Consider the following 26,255-nt stretch of genomic DNA (forward strand, 5'->3'; position numbering starts at 1 on the left):
CGCGGGGAACCTTGCACGTGGCTTTGCCCATGAGCCTGTCTGCCCAACCCAACCGAGCAGGACAGCAAATCACAGAAGCCAGCCGGCCAGGCAGCCGGCCAGGCAGCCGGCCAGAAAGGATTGGTTCGGGTTCATCCTGGAGTCTTGATTCCTAAGGTGGTAAAAGAGTGCAGAACGGAGAGACTTCTTTTTGGGTGGTTTGTTTTTTTGTTTGTTTGTTTTTTTTTTTTTTTGCTTTTTAGGGCTGCACTTGCAGCACATGGAGGTTCCCAGGCTAGGGATCCAATGGGAGCTGTAGCCGCCAGCCCATGCCACAGCCACAGCAATGCTGGATCTGAGCTGTGTCTGCAACCTACACCAGAGCTCACGACAACGCCAGATCCTTAACCCACTGAGCGAGGCCAGGGATCGAACCTGTGTCCTCATGGATGCTAGTCAGATTCGTTAACCACTGAGGCATGACGGGAACCCTGAGAGTCTTCATAGAGGCTGCTTTTAGGGAAGGGAAGGGAAGCGGGAGCAGTCAGCAGAGGGGCCCTGTCGAGCTGGCCGGAGGCTCCTTCTGTTCACTCCGTGCCAGATACTTACCGCGCTCCGAGTCTCCTAAGCCCTGAGGATACAGAAATCGTGGGCGAAAAGCAAACAAAATCTCTATCCCCATGGGTCTCCCCGTCTAAAAGTGGAGACAGGCAAAGAGATGAAAAGATCACATTGGGAGGTGATATATGCTGTGAGAAAACAAGGCAGGTTAAGGGAGAGGGAGCACCCGGGGAGGGTGGCGTGTCGCTGTTTCAGGAAGATGGACAGGGCGCTTCTCTCTGGTCAAGTGAGATGGAGCAGCATAGCGACCTGAGGGACGCTGGGGAGTGGGTCACCAGGGCATCGTGGGGCAGTACGTCCGGCAGAGGGAAGGGCATGTGCAAAGGCCCCAGTGCAGGAGCCGGCTCAGCCTGTGCAAGGACGGGGGCGGAGGCCTCCGGGCTGGAGCAGATGGAGCTGGGGACAGCGGCAGGAGGCGAGGTCTGAGAGAGTTGCGGGTCACGGCGGGCTTTTCCGGTCCCCTGAGATGGGAGACTTCGGAGGCGTCTGAGCAGAGCAGGGCGGTGATCTGGGGCAGGTCTCACAAGGGGGCTCTGGCTGCTGTGTGAAGACTACAGCCCTGCCGAAGGCAAGGGTGGAAGCCAGGAGGCCAGCTAGGAGTCCACTGCCGCCGTCCTGATGAAGATGAGCTGGCGTGGAGGGAGTGGATGAGGGATGAGCTGATGGACTGGCTCTCAGAGCCACTAAGGAGACATGAAGGGCGATTCCGTGTCTTCAGGTCTCACAACCGGAAAGACGGCGTTGCCATCCACTGAACTGGGGCCCTTGGAGGTTAAGCCACTTTGGAGTAAAACGCTGTTTGGACTTGTTAAGTCTGAAATGTGTGTTAGATATATAAGTGGAGAAGCTGAGTAGACAGTTGTGAGTCTGGGTTCAGAAAGAGAGGTCTGGGCTAGAGCCGTGTACTTGGAAGCCATCAGCCTCTGGCTTGTATTAAAGGGACTGAGTGCCATTACCTGGGGCGAGGGGGTAAATAGAGACGAGGGTTGAGGATAAAGTCCTGGGGCTGCTGCTGAACACACCCAGTGCTGGTGGGCCAGCCCTCCTTGTACGGACCGCCTTAGTGATGGAGAGTCGGGCAGAGTCCAGGGTCAGGGCTCTCGGCCTCTCGAGAATTTGCTTGGAGACGTCACGAGCAAGTAAGGTGCTAATCCTGCCGGCGAATGTTTGGATGAGGTTTGTGACTAAGCAGAAGGTCCTGTGCTCTCTGCCACACGATCTAGTCCAAACCCCTCCTGACACCCCCACGTGGCTCTGCAGAAACAATGTCCGTAGAAGTAATTCTGTCTCCTCCCTAAAGAGCTACCATCGTGCCACCTGTGACTTTCCGCCTGTCATCTTAAAATTGGATAATCAAGAGAAGAGTGGCTCTGTTCTGAGACTGGTACTTAGAGCATGGCTTTGTTGCATGTGAGCTGTGTGACCCCGCGTAAGTCTCTTAACCTCTCTGAGCCTCAGTTTCCTCACATCCACACACCTCGCTTTCATTTGACAGTCGAATGGAATTGCATATGTAAAGAGGCTACCCCTGTGTAAGGCAAAGAAGAAGTAATTATAATAGTAAATAGTATGTGTCAGCCACTATTTCACACATCTTTTATATATTTACTTAAATACCGCAAAGAACCTCATGAGGCAGATAGCGTTATTATTTCCACCCTACAGATAAGCTTGAGTAATTTGGCCCGCTAGCAACTCAAGTAGCCTGGCTCTTAGGAATAATTCATTTAACTACTAAGCTATACTGCTTCTTGAGACCACTTCAAAACTCTTCTTCTCTCTCATTTTCAAGTGTTTTTATTACACGGTTCAAGTTTTCAATGCTCCGTTTTTATTTTTTCTTCTTATAAGTTGCTTTCGCTATCGGATCCTAAGACAATAGTCATCCCCTTTCTACTAAAAGAGGCAGGTTAATGCCATGGCAAGAAAAGGAAAATTCAAATTTTCTAAAACACAAGAGATAAGGTCTTGTCGCCAACCGCCTCGGGGGAGCCCAGTCGGTGTAACTGGGCTTACAAAACAAGCTGGAGACGCGACTTTCTCCTTCAGTAGACAGGAACCGACCAAAAGAAAACGTGGGTTTTTGGAAAGCTCTGAACATCTGGACAGAGAGGGAGGATTTGCACTGTAGAAAGTTGGGACTAACCCAAGTCAATCTGCACCTTGCGGGTGTGCGTATCTATACGGATAGGCACAAGTGTGTGCTGTGCGTGTCTGAAGGTGTGTGCATGCAGTTGTGTCAGGTGCGCAGGCGTGTGTGTGTGCTTTTGGCATATGTAAAGCTTTTTGACTACCAAAGAAGTTGGCCCACTGGATGTGTGGCACAAAAGATGGACTGCGGTTAATTTTCTGGTTTATGCTTCTTCCAATCATTGAGCTGGTGACACTAGACGGGGCAGCAGTCTCCAAGGAGAGAATCAGACCTTGTTTCCCATGACATTGGTCTGTGATATTTAGCAAATAAAAGTACAGGACTGCCAGTTAAAGTTTATCTAAATTTAAACAAGGACTGATTTTTTAGTATAAATATATTCCATGCAATATTTGAGACCTTTTGTACCAAAAAATTGTTTATCTGAAATTCAACTCTAACTGGACCTGCCGTGTTTCATCTGGCAACCTTACCATGAAGGAGAATGAATTTGAACAGCCGCTGATTTTTACTGTTCTTGAAATCCACAAACCACTTGAGGACAAGAAAAGAACCTTGGTTTTGGTGAGAGCATCAGTTCATTTTTCTTCTCTTTCAGGAAGTTTCTTAATAACTTGGCACCACCATCTGTGAAACAGCGACACTCTAATGAGCACTCTGTCCTGTCCCCAGGGGAAGACCCTGCAGAATTTCACATCCGTAGCCTCATGTATGATGGCCCGGAGCACTTCATAGAACTTCATTCGCCCTTCACGAAAAAAGCAATTAAGATCTTTAAAGAAGGGAGATCCCGTTGTGGCTCAGTGGTAACAGGCCTTAGGAGCAACCACGAGGATGCGGGTTCGATCCCTGGCCTCGCTCATTGGGTTGGCGATCTGGCGTTGCCGTGAGCTCTGGTGTAGGTCGAAGATGAGGCTCCATCCCACGTTGCTGTGGCTGTGACATAGGCCGGCAGCTCCAATTCACCCCCTAGCCTGGGAACTTCCATGTGCCATGGGTGCAGGCCACCCCCCTCCCCCCCAAAAAAACTTAAAAAAGTTTTCTTAGGATATGTCTTAATAGCCAGCCTATGTCCTGCAGTGATTAATTGCCGCTTTCTTTTTCTGTCTGTCTAGCTTGCATGGTGACAGAGATATCCTTTCAGGCCAGTTGCCAACTCTGAGAAGTCTCCGAAAGAAATAGCACCTTGACGGAACTGCAGAGAAGAAACTTCCCGTGATTCTGCAAAGCACAAAGCAGCCACAGGTGAGGCCTGGATCCATGTGAGGGAGCCTGCGAGGGAGCCCGCGGTTGTCCAGGTGGGCCTTTGGACCGCACAGGACTTCTTGTAACCTGAGCAAAGTAGCATGTGGCGGTCTCAGGTTTTCAAGTGACCGTCCCTGGGTTCCTACTCTGTCTGTCATTCTCTTGCTGTCTGAGCTGCAACCTCTTGGACCTCTGCTTCCCTCCTGAGTGAAATGGCTCACACACTCGTGCCTTGCTCACAGTGTTGTTGGAAGGACCAAAGGATATTCATAAAACCATGTCTGGCTCTTAGGAAGCACTTCATAAATATAGCCATTATTATTATCTGTTCTTGTTATCTGGGATGGTTTTTCCTAAATAATTTTTATTAATAAGCAGAATGGGGAGTTCCCATCATGGCTCAGAGGTAAGGAACCCACCTAGTATCTGTGACGATGTGAGTTCGATCCCTGGCCTCACCCAGTGGGTTAAGCATCCGCCGTTGCCGTGAGCTGCAGTGTAGGTCGCAGACGTGGCTCAGATCTCATGTTGCTGTGGCTGTGGAGTAGGCTGGCAGCTACAGCTCCGATTTGACCCCTAGCCTGGGAACTTTCATATGCCATAGGTGTGGCCCTAAAAAGACAAAAAATATATATATATATATAAGAGAGAGAGAGAGAGAATGGCAGGTGTACTGTATGTTCATAGAACAATCTGTAAAAACATAGAAAACCACAGGAAAAAAAATTAAATCTGAAATACCTCATTAAAGCTATCTCTGATCTTTTATTTCCTCTGCATGTACTGGTGGTTCTCAGGGCTGACAGGGCATCAGAACAACCTGGGCCCCAAACCAGATCTAATCAGAACCTTTAGGGACAGAGATAATGAATCTGTATTTTTTAAAAATTCCAGAACCTTTGATTGCAAAATCAGTCTTAGGAAGCCTGGCATTCACTCACGCACACCGTCTGTCTCCTTCTTGCTCGTTCTCTCTCTTAATCTCTTTCTCTCACAGAGTTTTCAAAAATCGGGCACTATTGTACATTCAGTTTTGTAACCTGCTTTTGTCTAGCTTCTTTATCTCTCATCATCGTTATGCTACAACGTCGTACTTTTTTCTTTATGGCTTCAGCTCTGGTTTCCAATAAGCCCTGACTCCCTGCTTTTCACCCAGCAGTCTTCTCACAAAGCGAATCCATTTAAAAATGCCCTCACTCCTGCCTTCTCCGGGCCTTCTCATCTGCCCCCGTGGCTGAATAGAGCCCGAGTCACCGTCGTTCCGTCTCTCCTTCGCTTGGATCTCGGCTCCTAACTGATGGCCTCTCTGTAGTCACGCTGTGGTTTTGCGGCTAAAATCTGAGATCGTGCCGGCGCGGGTTTGTACATTTCCATTAACTCGGCAAGTAACACTGTGTTCCATTTAACGCTCAGCCGACCGTGATGGTGGTTGTTTCAGCTCAGAACAACCTCCAGGGACTCCAGGGAGAAATTTCCTTGGCTGTCCCGTTGACATTTCAGGAAAATAAAATGACATTAAAACACCCTAAAAAAAAAAAATCCCTCGTAGAGAGCTGTCTCCAGTTACTGATGATGGAGAAGGGGCATGAGATGAGCTTGCACCCTAAACCAGTTAAGAAGCCAACACCCAACCACTGACGCCCATCTGGCTGCCAGTGTCTGAAATGAGGGAAATAGCCATTGCGGTCACGGGACAACAAATATCGGCCCGAGTTTCTACCCTCCCAGGTTGACACCCCAGCTGCGGAGTAGAAGCAGAAGGGATGGGGGTTTGAAAACCCTTCAAGACCTTGCTAACCAGAGGTTTCTCGAGAGGTGCCGTGGTGAAATGTGCATCTGGGTATCATCTGTGTGGAAGAGCAAGAAGCTTGGATGACGGCCGGTTGACTAAGTGGTCTTCCAGTGGGGAAACCGGAGGAGTCTCCATCCCTAGAGCTGGACCATCTACTTTGGTCTCCGGCCAGGCCAACGGAGGATAAATCATAAGGGCTGCAGGCCACTCTGAGGACCGCAGGGCATTGCAAAAAGGGGCCTAACCTGTGCAGTGAATGAGTAGATGCAGATGAAGGTGGCTGGCAATTACTGAGGACGCATGCGCCAGGTGCTCTTAAGGAGACATTCGAGAAGAGCCTCTTCTTCTCTCTTGGGAGAGTAAATATTTTGAGTGGTGCCATTGAGATGGCTTTCTGTTTAAGAATGGCAGAGATAAAGGCTATTAGAAAGATGAAGCCTTGGCGTTCCCATTGCGGCTCAGTGGGTTAAGAACCCAACTAGTATCCATGAGGATGTGGGTTTGATCCCTGGCCTCACTCAGTGGGTTAAGGATCCAGCTTTGCCGCAAGCTGCAGCATAGGTTGCAGATGTGGCTCAGATCTGGCATTGCTGTGGCTGTGGCTGTGGCGTAAGCCGGCAGTTGCAGCTCCGATTCCGTACTCTTGCCTGGGAACTTCCATATGCCACAGGTACAGCCCTAAAAAGAAAGGAAGGAAGGAAGGAAGGAAGGAAGGAAGGAAGGAAGGAAGGAAGGAAGGAAGAAAGAAAGAAGGAGAAAAGATGAAGTCTCTGAAGTTATTTGGGGGGGGGGGGGTTGGCCTATTTCCCTCATCTCAGGCCTTAGGAACAGGACTCTTAAATATATGGGAACTTTTTTTTGGTCTTTTTGTCTTTTTAGGGCCTCACTCACAGCATATGGAGGTTGCCAGGCTAGCAGTTGAATCACAGCTGTAGCTGCTGGCTGACACCACAGCCACAACAACACCAGATCAGAGCCACATTTGTGACCTACACCACAGCTCACGGCAACGCTGGATCCTTGACCCACGGAGCCAGGCCAGGGATCGACCCTGCGTCCTCATGGATGCTAGTCTGATTTGTTTCCACTGAGCCACGATGGGAACTCCCCGTGGAAACTTTCTTGCAGTGGAGAAGAATGTGGGTGTTGTAGTCACACCAACTTGCAAGTTCTTCCACTTGCCCACTGGCTAATTAACATCTCTGCCTCAGTTTCTTCCTGTGTACACAGAGGATAGGTACCCGCTTCACAGGGTGGGGCCTAAACCTGATAAATCATGCACAGTATCTGGTACACGCAGTGCTGGTTTCCCACTGCTGGTGGGGCCCGAAGGAAGGGGAAGTGAAAGTCTCAGCACCCACCGAGGTGGGGTGATGTTGCTGTCGGGGGCGATGGGAGGCTTTCCCCGAGGGCCCAAATGACTCAGAACTCTGCCGGTGACCGGGAAGGCTGCTGCAGCCATGCCTGGTTTCCTGGTCTGCCCAGCCTGTGTAAGCATTGCCCTGGTCTGGTTGGTTGGTTCGCATGGCCTGACTGATGGCGGAAGCTCCCCTCTGCGGGGACGTTTGTACTGCAATTCTCCTTTAGCCCCAGGAATGGAAACGGCAGGATCCCAGGAGGCCGAGAGCAGTCAGCAGGGTTTTGCATTTCCCTTTTGCCTCATCCCTTAACCCCAGGCTGTTTCCTGGTGCTTAGAGGCTCCCTCCAGGTAGCAGCCCTACTGCTCCTGTCTTCAGCCTGACCGTGGGCTTCTTCCGTTTTCCGGACTGTCCTCCTGCCAATGGTGGGCTCTCCATTGGGTGGCGATGGCAGGCAGCAGAGGCGTCGGCCCAGGACCCAATCTGGTCTTTGCAAGCCCACCTTAGGGACCGTGCCCAGGAGGGCCGCCTGGCTAACCCTTCCTCTGAGTTTCCTCAGCGTGGAAATCGGGCGCCCGTGGTGACATTTAATTTCACTTCTCCTTTGTGGACGTGGAAGGAGTGGCTTCTCCCCATTCTTGAATTGAGGAAGAAAAGCAGGCAAGGATGATTTTTTAGCCAATTGTGATTTTAAGCCAGGACTTTACGTGCCTGTGTTCTCCTCCTTTGTTGCCGAGAGATGACCTTTCTCTGAGAGGGACTAAAGTCTTACTGTGAAAATAATAGATACTGATGGCGATCTCGTTCGTCACTGTGCATGTGTTTCGTGAGGAAATGGAAAAAATTGCTGGAGTTCCCGCTGTGGCACAACGGCATCAGAGGCATCTGTGCAGCACCAGGACACAGGTTCGATGCCTGCCTGGCAGAGTGGGTTAAAGGGTCTGGCACTGCTACAGATGCGACATAGGTCGCCCCTGTGGACTGGGCTCTGATCTCTGGCCCGGGAACTCCCTATGCCTCTGGGAGGCCAAAAAAGAAAAGAAAAAGTTGGAACCTGGCAGCCTGGGGGAGCTCCAAGATAGGAGCCAGTGTCACCAAGCACTGACTGCTGCCCGACACCGTGCCAGATGCTCTATCAAATTGCTGCACAGCAAGTCTTCTCATTTTTTAAAAATGAAGTATTTACAATGTTATATTAGTTTTGGTATATAGTAGAGTGATTCAGTGTTTTTATAGCTAATTCTTTTCATTTGAAAATAAGAAAACTGGGGTGTTTAGCTGGGAAGACCTCGAGGAGAGGGCAGGGAAAGCCCACGTGAGGGTGGTGGGAAGTCTGGTGAGAGCAGAGCCTGTCCGGCCCAGGTTCTGAGAAGGATGAGCACCGTCTATGCTGCACGACGAAGGCAACTCTGAGCCTGGGTTCTGGCCAAGACAGGACCCAAAGGGACTCGTGTGCCTCTTGTATGGGTCAAGATTTTTGGGTGCAAGTGACAGAAATCAAACTCAAGCTAACGTAAGGTAAAAGTGAAATGATCCACGGGTTTATCGGACTGGGGGCAGGAGTGGACGTGAGACAAGGCTGGCCCCAGGCATTCTCGCACCCTTGCCTCTTTCTCTTCTTTGCTCTCCTCCGTGTGTCAGCCTCCTTCTCTCCCATTGCACTCAGGCTTCCTACATTCAGCCTTGCTTCTACGGCCCCAGCTCAGCAAGACTAACAAAAAAAAAGCACATGCTGTCAATGCACATGAAATGTCCATGGTCATTTACTGGATATAAGTGCAGAGACGGGCTCCCTGTGTCCTGTCTGTGTGATGTGCCGCTGTCTCAGCTATAATCACCGTTGTCAGGGTGATTGGGCACCATGATAAGCAAGCCCAAGACCCGCGTAGGGCAATAAATTGCGATTGGCAGCTCCACAGGAACTCTATGGACTGGGGGTGAGGAGCTCCCCAAAGAAGTCAGGAAGCAGAGCAGACAAAATAACAGGTTGCCTATTCAGCCTCCTCCTATAGAGGAGGAGCATCTAGTGATGCTATTTTCATTTTGATGCTTCTGTACCCTAATTACTTTAAGCATGGTCCTATCACCTATACCACACGTATTAGTTTGCTAGAGCTGCTGTAACAAAACACTACAGGTTAGGTCAGTTAAACAGTGATTTATTTTCTCATGGCTCTGGAGATTGGAAGTCTGAGATCTGGGTGCTAGTGTGGTTGGGTTCTGGTGAGAAACTTCTTCCTGGCTTGTAGATGGCTGCCTTCTTGCCGCCTGCCCATGTGGCCTTTCCTTGGTGTGGGCACACACACAGTGCTCCAGTGTCTCATCCTCTTCTTATAAAGGCACTAGTTCCATCAGGTCAGGACTCTACCCTTACGAGCCACTTAATCTTTTATTTATTTGCTTATTTATTTATTTATTTTGCTTTTTAGGGCTGCACTTCTGGCATGTGGAAATTCCTGGGCTAGGGGTCAAATTGGAGCTACAGCTGCCAGCAGAGTGGGTTAAAGGATCTGGCACTGCTGCAGCTGCGACATAGGTCACCACTGTGGCTGGGCTCTGATCCCTGGCCCAGGAACTCCCTATGCCTCAGGGCATGGGATCTAAGCCATAGCAACATGGGATCCAAGCCACATCCGCGACCTATGCTGCAGCTCCATGGCAGCACCAAATCCTTAACCCACTGAGTGAGACCAGGGGTCAAACCTGCAACCCCATGGACACTAGTTGGCTTCATTACTGCTGAACCACAATGAGAACTCCAGTGACCTCACTTGATCTTTAAAAAATTTTTGTTTTTATTTTTTGTCTTTTTAGGGCTGCACCTGCAGCATATGGACACTCCCAGGCTAGGGGTCCAATCGGAGCTGTAGCTGCCCGTCTATACTACAGCCACAGCAATGCAGGATCTGAGCCGCATCTGTGACCTACACCACAACTCACAGCAACACCAGATCCTTAACCCACTGAGCAAGGCCAGGGATCGAACCTCCATCCTCGTGGATACTAGTCGGGTTCTTAACCTGCTGAGTCACACAGGAACTACTGCCATCTGACTTTTTAAAGAAAAGTTTGCCAATCCTTGGTCTGGTCGACTGTGAGTTCAGTGTGAGACAAGACCATGATGTGTTCACTAAAAACGCCAATTCTCCCTTAGGCTCTATTTATAAAAATATAAATGCTTTTAAGCACTTGTGAATGAATGAATGAATCAGTGGATGAGCAAACACCCGAACAGGAGAGAGGATGGTCCACCCTGGTCATTTGTGGGCCGGAACCCACCAGAATCATGGGCTCCATCCTGGGGATCCAGTTAAAGAGGGGTACCAGTAACCGGAGCTCACTCAGAGGGAAGGGCTGAGAGGGTGTTGGGAATTACACGGGGAACATATGAAGGACGTAGAGATGTTTCGCCTGAAGACGCAAACGCCTAAGAGGGACATTAACAGTGTTGATGACATTGTTGGGTCTTATGTACCATGTGTGATGACATTGACAACATTGAGTCTCATGCACCAGGTTCCTTAAATCTGTTATTTCATTCAGTCCTCACAACCCGGGAGTTCCTATTGTGGCTCAGTGGTAACAAACCTGACTAGGATCCATGAGGATGCAGGTTCAATCCCTGGCCTATCTCAGTGGGTTAAGGATCTGGCCTTGCTGTGGCTGTGGTGTAGGCCGGCAGCTACAGCTCTGATTTGACCCCTAGCCCTGGGAACTTCCATAGGCCGTGGGTGTGGCCCTAAAAAGAAAAAACAAATCCTCACAACTTTATGAAATTGGTAGTGTTAGTATGCTCATTTTGCACATGAAGAATCTGTAGCATGGAAAGATTAAGTTACCCAAGATCATGCAATCAGTAAATGGGGAAGCTGAGATTCAATCCAGGCAAAGTGCCAGTAGAGCCCTTATGCTTACTTGTTCGCCATTAGCTGTCCTCTATTATTTAAAGGGATATTAAGGAGTTCTCTGGTAGCTCAGTGAGCCAAGGATTGGGCATTGTCAGTGCTATGGCCCAAGTCACTGCTGTGGCTCAGGTTCGATCCCTGACCCAGGGATTTTGACAACAGCAAAGGGGCTATTTTGTTCATAATATTGTTATCTCCAATTCCAACACACAGAGCAACAGCTAGAGCAAATAGAGAGAGGCTTTGACTCAGTGCAAGGGAGAGCTTTCAAAAGTCCCGAAATGGAACAGGTGTTTTCAGTGTGTTCAAGTAGGGGGCAGATGACTTGGCCAAGATTTCCAAGCAAGGATTCCAGAATGGATTAGAGCAGATGGCCTCCAAGATTCCTTTCCCACCTTGACTCTACCATGTTCTGAGGCCTGGGGCAGGCATTCCCTAGGATGGTCCACTTAGGTCAGCAAGAGGGAGCCGTAGAATGGGACGGGGTGGGGGTGGGAGGAGGCAGCCCTTCCTTCAGATGTGTTAATTCATTTAATTCTCAAAACAGCTGAATGAACAGATACTACTACTATCGTTCCCGTTTTACAAATGCAAAAGCTCAATCTATTTGTGCTTACATAATTTATCCAGAGTTACACAACTATTAAATATTCGAGCCAGGATTTGAACTTAGGCAGTCTGACTCCAAAGCCTGTTTCCATATAAAAAAACCAAACCCACCCCTATTAAGAGGAGATGGATAATTTGAAAATGTTTCTTTTTTTTTTTTTTTTGTCTTTTTGCCTTTTCCAGGGCCGCTCCCATGGCATATGGAGGTTCCCAGGCTAGGGGTTGAATTGGAGCTGTAGCCACCAGCTTAAACCAGAGCCACAGCAACTTGGGATCTGAGCCACATCTGCGACCTACACCACAACTCACGGCAGTGCCGGATCCTTAACCCACTGAGCAAGACCAGGGATCAAACATGCAACCTCATGGTTCCTAGTCAGATTTGTTAGCCACTGCGCCACAATGGGAACTCCTGAAAACGTTCCTTTTATTTTCCTCTGCCATGCCACCAAGATTTTTGATATGTCCCCTTGCAAACGACTGTATGGCTAGAAGGTAATGGTTGCAGCTGCTAATGTAACATTCTCATTTTGTCAGCTGACAATTTATAGGGTCTGATTCTTCCGCTTCAGAAACAGGATCTGAGAGAGGGGCTTCCCAAATGTCCCAGGAACTCCTGCAGACTCATCCAACTGCTATGACTGTGTTCCTTCTCGTACAAGTCCCAACTGAAGGTACAAAGTCCTACTCACAATTTATGTCCAGTTCCTATATAAGTATCGCCTCCATTGTGGAAAACACTGAATTTCTGAACCTTTTCTACAGAAGGAAGGCTGAGCTTTGCACCAATGATTTCTGCCTATTAATTTCCTGATGGGCAAGGTAGCATTCAGTTAACAGTAGGGACCACACTTGACACAGAGTAGGTGCTTAATGTGTAGTTGCTTCATGCCTGTGATCCATTGGAATTCCTTGACTTTGGGGAATGAAAGTGTCAAGGTAATTGATTTTCTCTCAAGGTGTTTTTTGGGCTCTGAACAATGAGTGGCTGGTCCTATTTAATTTTTTTTTCCCTCAAAGAGATTTGTGCTTCTAATAACTGGGCAAACAAAAATGAGAGCATCTTCGCCATTGCACTGCATTCCTGAGTGAAACATTTTTCTTAAAATATGTCGTTATTATTTAGACCAATAGCCAGCTTTTGTCCAGATCTCTTTTTCCTTTGTGTAAAAAGAAAGCATTGCTAGTCCACTTAGGAAATGGAACATAAATTGTTAAATAACTGATTCACGCTATAGATAAGCGTACAAGCTTTTGTGTCTAAGGAGACCGCTTGATTCACTGTGTGCAAGGACAGACTCTTCCTTGTCCAGCTTATTTACCTTGCGCTTTAATTAGCTGCCCGGCCTTTCATGGCAGCCTCTGTTCCAAAGGTGGAGAGATTTGAGCTTGTTAAGGCGATGGCTTAAGTAAGAGCTTTGTCATGGGGTCTGCACGTTTCTTCCTCCTCTTATTTCTGCTCAGAGACTGAGGTCTGTACCCCACTATTGCAAAATTGGCATCCTCCCAGTGGCCTCAGACTGGGCACAGTAGATTGTGGACTCCTCAATGGTACAGACTTTGTCTTACTGTCTTTGTACCCTCTTGGCTGAGCAGAATGTCTAGCACACAGGAAATGCTTAAGAAATATTGCTTGACATTGTGGCGCAGTGGAAACGAATCTGACTAGGAACCACGAGGTTGCGGGTTCGATCCCTGGCCTCGCTCAGTGGGTTAAGGATCTGCTGTTGCTATGAGCTGTGGTGTAGGTCGCAGATGCAGCTCGGATCTGGCGTTGCTGTGGCTGTAGCATAGGCTGGAGGCTACCGCTCTGATTCAACACCTAGCCTGGGAACCTCCATATGCTGTGGGTTTGGCCCTAAAAAGATAAAAAAGAAAAAAAAAAAAAAGAAATATTGGTTGACTTAGTCAACTGAGGCTCATGCAGAAGGCGCATACCTTTGTCGAACTGTCTCTCATTTCTTAGATTATCAGTCTCAAAATCCTGTGTAGTCTGCCCAGAGGTAATATTCAAGATATTTACCCAACAGTGCAGCGTGGCCACTAACTCATCAGCCATTGAGCTGGAACAGGATCCTGAAAGCCCCCCCATTCCCCCCCCGCCCCCGGTACTAAGCATTGGCTCTTCAGATCCAGAGGAACGCAGAGAAGGGACATTTAAGGGAGGAGAACTCAGGGTTGGAGCCGTGGCACTTACTAGTTAAAATGGAAGGTTTAAATAGTTTAACAATGGTACAGCTGAACTAGTGCACACCAGCTGATTGTACCTGTTTAATTCCCCCAAAGCCAACCAGTAGAATGCAGCCAGACTTCATCTTTTTTTTTCTTCCCCAAATGGCAATATCATTGCTTTTCCTCCCCATATAAGCATAGCTGTTATAAAAAAATACAGTAAAACAAGATGAGCTGAGGAGATGTACTGCAGCATAGTTTTGGAAATTTCTCTGACTCGCCAAATACAGACAAATAGAGCAACTAGATGGCTAACCCAAAAAGTTGTGAACACTGTTGCCGCAAAACTGGGTGACGGGATATCTGCCAAACCCCCCAATGCATCAAAACCTGCATGGTCTCAGTATCTGTGCAGAGAAAGCCAAGGGAAGCAGAGGCGCATCTGATGGGGCTGAGAGCAGGAGGACCTCAACCAGTCAGCAGGCGTTCCCTGGAAAGCGTGGCGGGCTAAGGGGCCAAGAGCAGCTCTAACGGGGAAGAGAGCTGCCAGCTCTAATAGCCGGAGAGTGGCGTGGGTGTGCAATAAAAGTGAAAGGAGCTGGAGCCATCTAACCTTTACAAATTCTCCAAACCTACCAGCCAGGGATCCTTTTCAGGATAGGGTGCTGCCTTGAAGAGAAACTTCAGAAGTAGATAGTAGCGGGGAGGGGGTGGGGGAGGGCAAAGCCCAGAGGTCAGTGGAAAGAGTCTTCAGTCTATATAATGTACACATATGAATATATATATGTATATTCATGTAGTCTATAGACTATCTACAGAATGTCGGCCTCTTCAGAGGCTGGAGCTAAGACCATATGTGGAACACATCCATTCAGGGGCCTAAAATCTGTGGCCAAGGCAAAAAACACGGAGCATGCCTAGCACTCATATCATGGTCTTGAAATACAATTTACCACTAAATTAAATTAAGCCTTCTTGGAGAAAGGGCTCATTCTCAGAGACATAGCTGATTCCTATCTGGGACAGATAATATATCAGATGGAGCCTGGAACATTCCGTCATACCTGATAGGGAGGAAAGTATCAAACACTTCTAGGGTCATGGCCAAAAGAAAAGACAATAAAATTTCAGAAGCTGATGGAAGAGGCTTGTGCTGACCAGACATGAGACAATCTGAGCCTTTAGAAAAGATAATTGCAGGTGATTAAAATCCACCAGCTGTGTTTAACCCATAAATTCACACATACATTAAAAATAATTTATTACTTTCAGAAGATGATAGCGAACCAATTCATTATCTTGAGAACTGGTAAAGAAAACCATATCAAGCAATTATCTTGCTTTTTCTGTATAAACTGTAACATTGGGTAACCGATGGGGAAATTATCTGTATATGGAAACATTTTAATTCATGAATGAGAAAGAAGTGTAGAACTAGAAATCTTTTTTATAGTTATTTTTTTAATTGAGGTATATAGAATCTTTTTTTAGATCTCAATTTTTTTTAGTTTTATTTAAAATTTTACTGATGGGTAGTTGATGTATAATGTGATAATACCTGCCGTACAGCGAAGTGATTGTCACGCCTACATATTCCTTTTATTTTGTGTCCCACTATAGTTGATCACAGGATATCAAACACAGCTCCCGGTGCTCTGAAGTAGGACCTTGTTGTTTAGCCATCCCATTGTAGAGATCCTTATTCTGCAATCCTTAAAAAGTGGGTTGAGATGTTGATCACCAGCTGCCAGTGTCACCCAAGGAGATACAAGCAGATATGCTTTGCCTCTTGATAAAAGGGCAACACCACCTGTACTCTTGCCAAAGAGACTCTGGATCCAGGTACCATTCTGTAGGAAAGAGAGGCCAGAGGACCTAATCGAAGTGCACCGTAACTGCACACGCAGCAAAATCCAGACCACGGGAAACTCAAAACAAGTGTCCCAGGCTTTTTCAAACAATATAGGAAAAGAAAGGACTGGAGGGGGAATCTGTAGATTAAAAGAGACAAACAGCATATCAAATGATTTGAAGTGCATGTGTACTTGAGTGAGAAAACCATAAAGAAATTAAGGAAATTCGTACTTTTAAAAGTCAGGAGAGGGAGTTCCCGTCATGGCTCAGCGGAAGCAAATCTGACTAGCATCCATCAGGATGCAGGTTCGATCCCTGTCCTTGCTCAGTGGGTTAAGGATCCGGCTTTGCTGTGAGCTGTGGCACAGGCTGGCAGCTACAGGTCCAATTTGACCCCTAGCCCAGGAACCTCCATATGCCTCAGGTGTGGCCCTAAAAAGACGAAGACAAAAGTCAGGACAATATTTTTTGTGGAGAGGAAAGGGAATGGGCGCCAGAGGCTGTTTCTGGGTTCCTGACAAGGTTATGTTTGTTGACTTGAGCGGTGGTTGCAAGGACGTTCACCTTAGAAACGGAAAAGGCTACACATTTATTTTTATGTTTGCATCTGTATTTTGTTTTGAATGCAAAAGGTTTAAAATGACACTGAAATTATAAGTCTCTCCCTTAATTCTCTACCCCAACTTCAGAGATAAACACTGTTAACATTTTGGTGTTTGTCTCTAGACTTTTTAATGCATATATAAGCATATATAGCTTTTACTTAAATGGGGTTTTACTGAAATGAGATTATACTGCACATGCAATTTTTTTCTTTGTTGTTTGTTTTTCAGGGCAGCAGATGTGGCATATGGAAATTCCCAGGCTGGGGGTCAAATTGGAGCTACAGGTGCCAGCCTATACCACAGGCACAGCTTTGTGGGATCCAAGGCTTGCCTGCGACCTACACCACAGCTCACTGCAAAGCCAGATTCCTTAACCCACTGAGTAAGGCCAGGGATCAAACCTGCATCCTCCTGGATACTAGTCAGGTTCATTACTACTGAGCCACAGTGAGAACTCCCTGCCCAAGCCATTTTGAAATCAGACTTCATTCAGCAGTATATCATGGACAGCTTTCGATGTCAAACCACTTAGAACAGCCATATTCCTTTATGATAGAAAGGTAATTATTTTTAAATAAAAATATCTGTCCCTTAGCAAAAATTTCAGGCAGTACAGAAAAGTACAAAGAGCACATTCCTCAAAATCTCATCACCCAAAAAAAGAAGGAAATCTTGCCATTATAACTATGTGAGGTGATGGATGTTAACAAAATTTATTACGATAATCATTTTGCAATATATACATATAGCAAATAAATCTGTGTTATACACCTTAACTAATACAGTGGTATCTGTCAATTATATCTCAGTAAAACTGGAAAAGCATCTTACCACCCGGAAATAATAACATAATTCAGGAATTCCCCTTGTGGCTCCGAGGGTTATGAACCCGACTAGTATCCATGAGGATGTGGCCTGGCCTTGCTCAGTGGGTTAAGGATCCAGATTTGCTGTCACTTGGCGTAGGCTGGCAGCTGCAGCTCTGATTTGACCCCCAGCCTGGGAACTTCCTTGTGCCACAGGTACGGCCCTAAAAAAAAAAAAAAGAAAGAAAGAAAAGAAATAATAACAATTGAATTCAAGAAATATCTTTTATTTATATATAAAGCTAGAAGATGACAGGGAATTTTGATTATTTATTAACTTATTTTCGTTGAAGTACTGAATTTAAGTTTTACTTTTACAGAAAAAAAAAAAAAGGCTAAGGTTAAACTGAAGTTGTTCAGTTTCAGATAATTTCTTTCCCCCTCCATGGGAGAAGTGTTGTACAAGACATTCTTGAGGTTAAGAAAAGTTAGGAAATCATTTAAGTTAAAGTTAAGGAAATCATTAAAAGCGACGTTATAGCATTTCTCCTGATTTATATTTTCATTTTAGGAGATTGCAGCTGGTTCCCTGCAGGTAAAAAATGAGGTAATCACATGAAGTTGTGGGTTCGACCCTTGGCAAAAAAATTAAAAAGAGGTCATCAGCATTTTACTTCCTCCCTTTCTCCTTCTGCCACCTCCTAATTTTTTTTTTTTTTTTTTTTTTTTTTTTTTGCCTTTTTAGGGCTGCACCCATGGCATATGAATGTTCCCAGGCTAGGGGTCCAATCGGAGCTGTAGCCGCCGGCCTCACCACAGCCACAGCAACGTGGGATCCGAGCCGCATCTGCAACCTACACCACAGCTTACGGCAACGCCGGATCCTTAACCCACTGAACGAGGCCAGGGATCAAACCCTCAACCTCATGGTTCCTAGTCAGATTCGTTTCCACTGTGCCATGATGGGAACTCCAAATTCTTTTTTAAAATGAGTGTTCTGGTCCTGATTGGTTGGACTTTTTTTTTTTTCTAGAAGGACTCGTGGGTGTTTTACTTTGTTTTCCCATACTTGAGACATCTCCCTGTGGCTAGGTGTGATATTCCTGGGTAATATATATATATTTTTTCTCTCCAAACTCTCTAGACATTTCTTCACTGAGGCTGTTTAGAAATGTCTATATCCAGCGTGATTCCAGCCTACCCACCTCCACCTCCATGGATGTGTTGCCTTTTCTGCCTAGTGTGTAAATAATTATTTTTCCCTTGAAAATTGGTAACTTGATCAGGCTATATCTTGATGTTTGTTCAGAGTTTTTTTTTTTTTCCCCACGTGTACAGTGGAAAATTTCCTTTGCAGATTCAGGTCTTCCTTCATTTTAAGAAAAACTTATTGTGTTTCTGAGGGCACATTTTGTTGAATTTATTGGATTTTCTACACCAATTAGGGACACCAATTATCCTTACGTTTGATTATCTCTTAGTTCTCTTATTATCTTCTTCTTATCGTCTCCATAATTGCGTTACTCCCTCTGTGTTTTCTCTTTGTATTTGCCATAATTATCTCAAGCCTTTTATCCATGCCATTAATTCAATTTTCATTCATGTCTTTCCTGTTATTTGGCATTTCTTCTTTATGTATTAGGTATATAATGGTGTTGTTTCAGATCTTGATTCACTTCCTTTGCTCTGAAATCTCTTTACTCCCTGTTACTTTATCATCTCAATTTTAAGGTTATATTTCTCAGACTTATTTTCTTATTAAAGCCTTTTTTTGCATGCCCCACTCCCACCCCCAGAGATATCCTGTGTCTTGGCATATTTTCTTCCAGATTGTTTTCTCCATAGTTCACCCTTTACCTTCCTTCCTCCCCAACTTTCCCTTGTTTGATTGTACCTTTTTTTTTTTTTTTTGTCTTTTCTAGGGCTGCACCCTTTTTCTAGAGGTAAAATCGGAGCTGTAGCTGCCAGCCTACACCACAGCCACAGCAATGCCAGATCCAAGCTGCGTCTTCGACCTATGTCACAGCTCAAGGTAAACACCAGATCCTCCACCCACTGAGCAAGGCCAGGGATCGAACCCAAAACCTCATGGTTCCCAGTTGGATGCACTAACCACTGAGCCACCATGATGGGAACTCCTGATTGTTCCATATTGACATGATCACCATGCGATTTCTTTTCCTCTCACACTTGTTTAATAACGGCAGCTCCAATCAGATTTTTTGTAACTGTTACAGGATAGATGCATTCTCTTTGCCCCTCTTCCCACCTTACCTAGGATGAATGTGTTGCCCTCTCTCTGAGTTAGTTTTTGTTCATTACATTAGGTATTAGGAGATCTTAGGATGCTTTTTCTAAAATGCAAGGTTTATCCAGCCACATCTTTCTCAAAACTCTTTGGTGGTTTCTTATAGCTATTAGATAAAAAATGTTGGGTAAAGGGAGTTCCCATCGTGGCGCAGCAGAAAGGAACCCAACTGCTATCCATGAGGTTATGGGATTAAATCCCTGGTCTTGCTCTGTGGATTAATGATCTGGCGTTGCCATGAGCTGTGGTGTAGGTTGCAGATGTGATTGGATCCCACGTTGCTGTGGCCGTGGCCTCAGCTGGCAGCTATATCTCTGACTCGATCCCTAGCCTGGAAACCTCCAAATGCTGCAGGTGCAGCCCTAAAAAAAAAAAAAAGAAAGAAAGAAAGAAAGAAAGAAAAGAAAAAAAATGTCTCAACACAGGGCTTCAGGTAGCCTACTGGCCCTCTTCTCTAGGAAAATCTCATTGACCCTTCAAAACTTAGTTCCAATATTCTCTTTCCTGGGAAAATTTCCCAGAACACCCCTCTTTTCCTTTTCCTCCATTGTGTAGTTCAGATAACCCTCTTTTGTGATATTTCGGTTCTATAATTTATCATACTTAATTGTACCGGTCTTTTACAGCGTAGTATAAAAGTTTTTGGAGCCAGACTACCTGGGTTCAGAAATGAGCGCTGCTTTACTTGCTCTCGGTCTGACTTTGGGGGACCTTTCTCTTCCTGTTTGCTTGAGAGAATTAAATAAGTTAATGCGTGTAAAGCTTTCCCTGAGCACATGCTCAACACATGCTATTTATTGCTTTTTACTTAAAGGAACAATCAGACAGCAATAATGTCCCCATACTACCCAGAGCCCCTATCTGGCAACCCGGGAGCTGTCCGTGGTGCTAAAACAGTGCTCTTCCACACAGCAGTGTCCCCACGGCCCGTCATATCTTTAGTTCCCGATGGGGATACATGCATGATAACGTCTTTCCAGCTTTAACAGTAGCTGTAGAAACTGCTTCTCCTTTTCTGTGTCCGCACCCACCAGCCTCACCCTGGCCTCGGCCGCCTCATCAGTGCCATTTTGTGTGACTGAGGTGAGCCTCCTACCTGGCCTCCTGTCTCTGGGCCATTTGACCAACCGTGTTCATATTATCCTCCTTTAAACCTTTGTTTGTATCAAGTCACATCCCTATTTACTGACTCACAGGAATTTCCAAGGAGTAGAAAAAACTCAAATGGCAGCTTGAGGGGATGGTTAAGTGATAATATATCAGTGAGATGTATATATTAATCATCAATAAAGGTAATTATTTTTATTTTAAATTAAAAAAAAATTTTTTTGTCTTCTTGTCTTTTCAGGGCCACACCCGTGGCATATGGAGGTTCCCAGGCTACGGGTCAAATCGGAGCTATAGCTGCTGGCCTACACCACAGCCACAGCAACTCAGGATTCCAGCTGCATCGGAGACCTACACCACAGCTCACGGCAACACCAGATCTTTAACCCACTGAGCAAGGCCAGGGATCGAACCCACAACCTCATGGTTACTAGTCGGATTTGTTTCCGATGCACCATGACGGGAACTCCCTATTTTTATATTTATTTATTTATTTATTGCCTTTTAGGTCCTCACCTGTGGCATATGGAGGTTCTCAAACTAGAGGTTGAATCAGAGCTACTGATGCTGGCTTATGTCACAGCCACAGCCGTGCCAGATCTGAGCTGCATCTGCAACCTACACCACAGCTCATGGCAATGCTGGATCCTTAACCCACAGAGCAAGGCCAGGGATCGAACCCACAAGCTCATGGTTACTAGTCGGATTCCTTTCTGCTGTGCCACGATGGGAATTCCAATGAAGGTAATTATTAAGGCCATGTAAAAATATGGACATTGTTGGAAAATAGCAGACTATATTATGGGTTTAACATCATTCGCTCATTTTCTAAACATGTATTGAGTACCTATGTTGTGATAGGTGTTAGGGATATAAGAAATAGTAAGACAGTCCCTTTATTACTATTTTTTTCTTTTAGGGCCACACCCTTGGCATATGGAAGTTCCCAGGCTAGGGACTGAATCAGAGCTGTAGCCTACACCACAGCCACAGCAACACCAGATCCGAGCTGCATCTGTGACCTATGTCACAGCTTGCAGCAACACCGGATCCTTAACCCACTGATCGAGGCCAGGGATCAAACCTATATCCTCATGGATACTAGTAGAGTGTTTAAATGTCTGAGTCACAGTGGGAAGTCCAAGACAGTCCCTTCTTTAATGAGCTTCCTCTGAAGCAGAAGAGGTAGCCAGGTAAACAGACTGCATGCAGATATGCATTTGGACAGAGACTGGGAAGGGGTCTGGGACTATGTAAATAGCATCAGGGTGGGAGTGTGGGCGAATTTTTTTCTTTTTAAATACCCATTAGGGAGTGATCCCTGCACAGAACCTCAAAGGGGAGAGCAGAATCAATCATATTCCTTTAAGAAAGGCTGCAGACAACTTCGGGTAAGCCCGTCCCTATGCCCCATCCATGTGTCTTCAGGCTAATAATAGTAATAATAAAAAAAGGATTAATGGAGTGCCCATTCTCTAGATTGTATTCAGAGAAGCTAAAGAGGCCTTGGCAGGGAGCAAGAAGAAAAAAAATGGTATAGCAAACATTCATACCTTCTACAGCAAAATAAATGGATATTTTTTTGAGTGACGGTGATAAAGCAGTTAAAAAATTTGGGGGGATTTGTATGCCTTGTTGGGTATGCCCAGCCCTCGTTAACCGGCCGCCAGGCCTACCTTCCCACTCATGTGCCCCAGGACTCCCTAAGAGGTCTGGTCTTTTTACTCTCACCACGTCCATGTTGGCCATTCTGTGGTCTCTATCAGAATATCCCACTCTTAATTCAAATCTTGTACTTTTTTTTTTTTTAAGATAAAGACTCATCTTCTTCAAGAACCATTTCTTAGTTAGCTCCATTTTATTCTCGTACAAATACTTGAAAGGCAGTTTTACTAGCTATAACATTCTTGGCTCACATTTCCACTGTTTTGAAGAAGTTCCAGAGAGAGAAGAGTCTGTGATACGATATAATCCACCTGTCACTGGTTAATCTCATAGGCTCTGGAGTTAGACATATTTTGGTTAGATCTGCCCTGCTCTTATGCAACCTATAAAAGGTATTTAATCTCAGTGAACCTCAGTTTCCTAACCTATCACACAGAGACAGTAAGATTTTGGGAAGAGGAAACAGATCAACATACATAAAATGGCTTGTCATAGTACCTGGCACATATGAAGTGTTCAATATATGTCATTGTGACCCCTTCTTTTCCTTATTCTTGATATGTTTCAGGGAAATATGGAATGACTCGACAAGTGATGTATGTCCTTCATTTATTCTTTTTAATTTTTTAAATTTAAGTATAGTTGCTTTCCCATGTTCTATCAATTTCTGCTGGACAGCAAAGTGACCTAGTCATACACATATATACATTCTTTTTCTTTTTTTTTGTAGAATAGAAGGGTTTTTAATTACAAAGTAGACATACTTGTTAAGATAAAACAGATAGCTTTTCATGTGAATAAGCTAGGTAGATTACTCATGAAAATATGAGCTAAGAAGTATAATGATGTTTTTTAAAGGGTAAATATTGTGATTCAATAATGTGGCTTCTCACCCTTTCCGGATGTTTTCTCCAGTAACATCTTTTTTTATTATAGCTGGTTTACAGTCTCCTGTCAGTTTTCTACTGTACAGCGTGTTGGCCCCATTCTTTTTCTTATATTATCTTCTATCATGTTCTATCATGTTCTATCACAAGTGACTGGTTATAGTTCCCTCATTGCTTATCCATTCTAAATGTGATAGTTTGCATCCATGGTAGGTATTTAATAGATGCCTTCTGAAGGCTTCTTATTTAAGAACATATATCAGAGTTTAGAAGGCTAGTGGGGGTGTGATAATATGAACTAGGCTTAGTGTTTAATGTTAAAACACTTTGAAGATTCTTTAAATGTGTTTTTATTTTATTTATTTATTTATTGTCTTTTTTTTGTCTTTTTGCCTTTTCTAGGGCCGAACCCACAGCATATGGAGGTTCCCAGGCTAGGGGTCCAATCAGAGCTATAGCCGCCAGCCTACACCACAGCCACAGCAATATGGGATCTGATCTGCGTCTGCAACCTACACCACAGCTCACGGCAACGCCAGATCCTTAACCCACTGAGCGAGGCCAGGGATCGAACCTGCAACCTCATGGTTCCTGGTCAGGATTCGTTAACCACTGCGCCACGATGGGAACTCCAGTCTTTTTTTTGTCTTTATAGGGCCTCACTGGTGGCACATGGAGCTTCCCAGGCTAGGGGTCTAATCAGAACTATAGCTGCCGGCCTTCGCCAGAGCCACAGCAATGCCAGATCCGAGCCTCGTCTGCAACCTACACCACAGCTCACAGCAACACCAGATCCTTAACCCACTGAGCGAGGCCAGGGATTGATCCCACAACCTCATGGTTCCTAGTTGGATTCGTTAACCACTGAGCCATGACGAGAACTCCTGAAGATTCTTTAAATATATAAAGGGAATGAAGACCCTCCTCCCTGCCCTCCCCCACAAAAAAACCAGGAAAATCTGCTTCAATCTGGTTCTACTTTTAAATTGGTTCTTCAAGTTAGTTAAGGACAGTATTGGAAATACAGGGATTTCCCTAGATGAGGCCCATGACCGAGTCCCATTAGCATCTGATACATGTCATTTATGTGATACAGGTGAATAACTGTTACGGTTGTGAAGGGAGTTTGAAAATTGTTCAGGCTAACTGGTGTTTGAAGGTGACCATCCCAACTGCTCCACCGAAACCACCCCCTCGCAACGGGGGTCTTGTTCAAATTGAGTAGGCAGTTAACACTAATCGGATTAGAGAATGCATTCAAAAGGAAAGAACATTCATTAGAAGAAGGGGAAAGAGGAGTTCTTGCTGGGGAGCAGTGGAAATCAGCAGGGTCTCAGGAGCCCTGGGATGCAGGTTTGATCCCCGGCCACCAGCACAGTTAGGTGAAGGATCCGGCCTTGTGAAGATATTATACAAACAAATGAAGTGACTAACACTGCACCTCCAGGCAAAGATTCCCCACAATACTGAGCACAAAATATTCACATCGTAGTACTCCAAAGCTAAACGTTACTTCTGGGCAGGTCTTTTTTTTTTTTTTTTTTTTTTTAATTATAGTTGATTTACCATACTTACTATTTAGAAAGTTCTGTCACTTTCTGCTGTACAGCAAAGTAACCCAGTCATACATACCTATAACTCTTTTTCTTATATTATCTTCCATCATGTTCTATCATAAGTAATTGGATATAGTCCCCTGTGCTATACAGCAGGTGGACAGCTCTCTAACACATCTATTTAGTGCAAGTTTTCATCTTAGGGATGAGGAAGCCAAAGCCTAGCGATGGGAAGCAACTGATTTAATCTATGAAGTCACTCACATTTTTACTTCGAGTAACACTTTTCACTGCTATGCCTTTTATATGAAGCAGAACACACAAGGGCCATAAAGCATGGGGATTAAATGGATGAGCCCTGGCGTCAGACTGCTGGAGTTCAAATCCTGATTGTGCCACTGAAGCTGTGTGACCTTGGGCAAATTACTTACCCTCTCTGAGCCTTAGTCGCTCCCTCTGAAAAACCGTAAAATCATAGTACTCACGTCATAGGGTGTAGGGATTGAAAGTAGCAGCATAGGAAAAGCCCAAGGTGCATAAGTACATTTACTACAACTGTTATTTCCCCAAAGGCAAAAAAAAACCAACCTGAAGAGATTCAAATCAAGGGAGTAAAAAACCCTCACCGTATGGAGATTATAAATTAAAGTAAAAAAGGGCTTAGCAGAGTTCATTAATTTCCTTCCTTTCCTTTTTGTCCTAATGCATCCATCACCCCTCCTCTTATCCATGCTGGAAGGCACCCAGAGAAACCCAGACAGAATATTTTTAATCATCTGATCACAAAAGTACTTGGCCTGTTTAATATTTGGTCTCTATCGTGCTGCTGACACTCTGTCAATGTTAGAAAATTATAACAGTTTATCTTTGACAGTGGTAAGTGGTGATCTGCCAGAATTGGCAGCCAGCAATGTAAAAGCCGAAAACACTCTCTCTCACCAGGGTTTATCCAGCACAAGCCTTTGCATTCCCACTGCTGTCTGCCTGTTTACCTGTCACCGCCTGGTTTGAAAACACAAGCGTCCTTGTATGCTTTTCAAAGGATCTTTTGGTAAACAAGGGATGTTTTTTTCTGCATTGAATTCAGGCTGCCGTGAATTCTGGGCTACCTGATTCACTTTGTTCAGCGGTCGAAGCCGAAAAGAGAAAGAACCTCACGCATCATTCCATCCTACTTTTGTCCTTGAGGATTTGGGTCCTGCACATCCTGGCTCAAGGGACGCAGTCTTTTCATCCTTTTCCCTCATCCTTTTCCCAGCATCATCAGCATTTGGGGATGGGCTTTTCCTGTTGTTTGGAGAAGTTGGGGTGGGGTTGGGGAGGCCTTCAGTGAAGAGGAAGCCTTGCAGGCAGGGGTTTGCCAGGAAGACCTGTGGGTTTTTAGTAATGGGATGCAGACCCCTTTCCTTATTGAGCTCGTTTGTCTGGACAAACCTAGATCAACTCTGTTCCTCCAGTCGCGGGCTGATCTGCTGTTTCCCACTCTTAACTCTCCCCTCACCTCTCCCCCCAAAAGCTTTCTGAATGCTCGGGATTTCCAAAATTCACAGCCGGTGAACCTACAGGGTAGGATGGGACACTAGCGGGCCATCCTTCCACCCAAAGGGGAGCACAGAGGAACTTTCAAAGTGGTG

At 45.5% G+C, this 26,255-nt stretch overlaps 1 protein-coding gene across 1 annotated transcript in view; it reads left to right on the top strand.

Annotated features, from left to right (window-relative positions):
- The window catches only part of TMCC3 (transmembrane and coiled-coil domain family 3), a 400,246-nt gene that overhangs the window by 23,501 nt on the left and 350,490 nt on the right, over positions 1 to 26,255 (top strand). Inside the window, exon 2 of the mRNA XM_084957585.1 lies at positions 3,868 to 3,997. The gene's annotated coding sequence lies outside the window, so the exon portion shown is untranslated. The remainder of the gene's footprint in view (positions 1 to 3,867; positions 3,998 to 26,255) is intronic.

Source organism: Sus scrofa, chromosome 5, assembly GCF_054392235.1.
Source record: "Sus scrofa isolate SSC_HxYL_T2T_F1_AM1 chromosome 5, Sscrofa_HxYL_maternal_Yorkshire_Landrace_v2.0, whole genome shotgun sequence".
NCBI lineage: Eukaryota > Metazoa > Chordata > Mammalia > Artiodactyla > Suidae > Sus > Sus scrofa.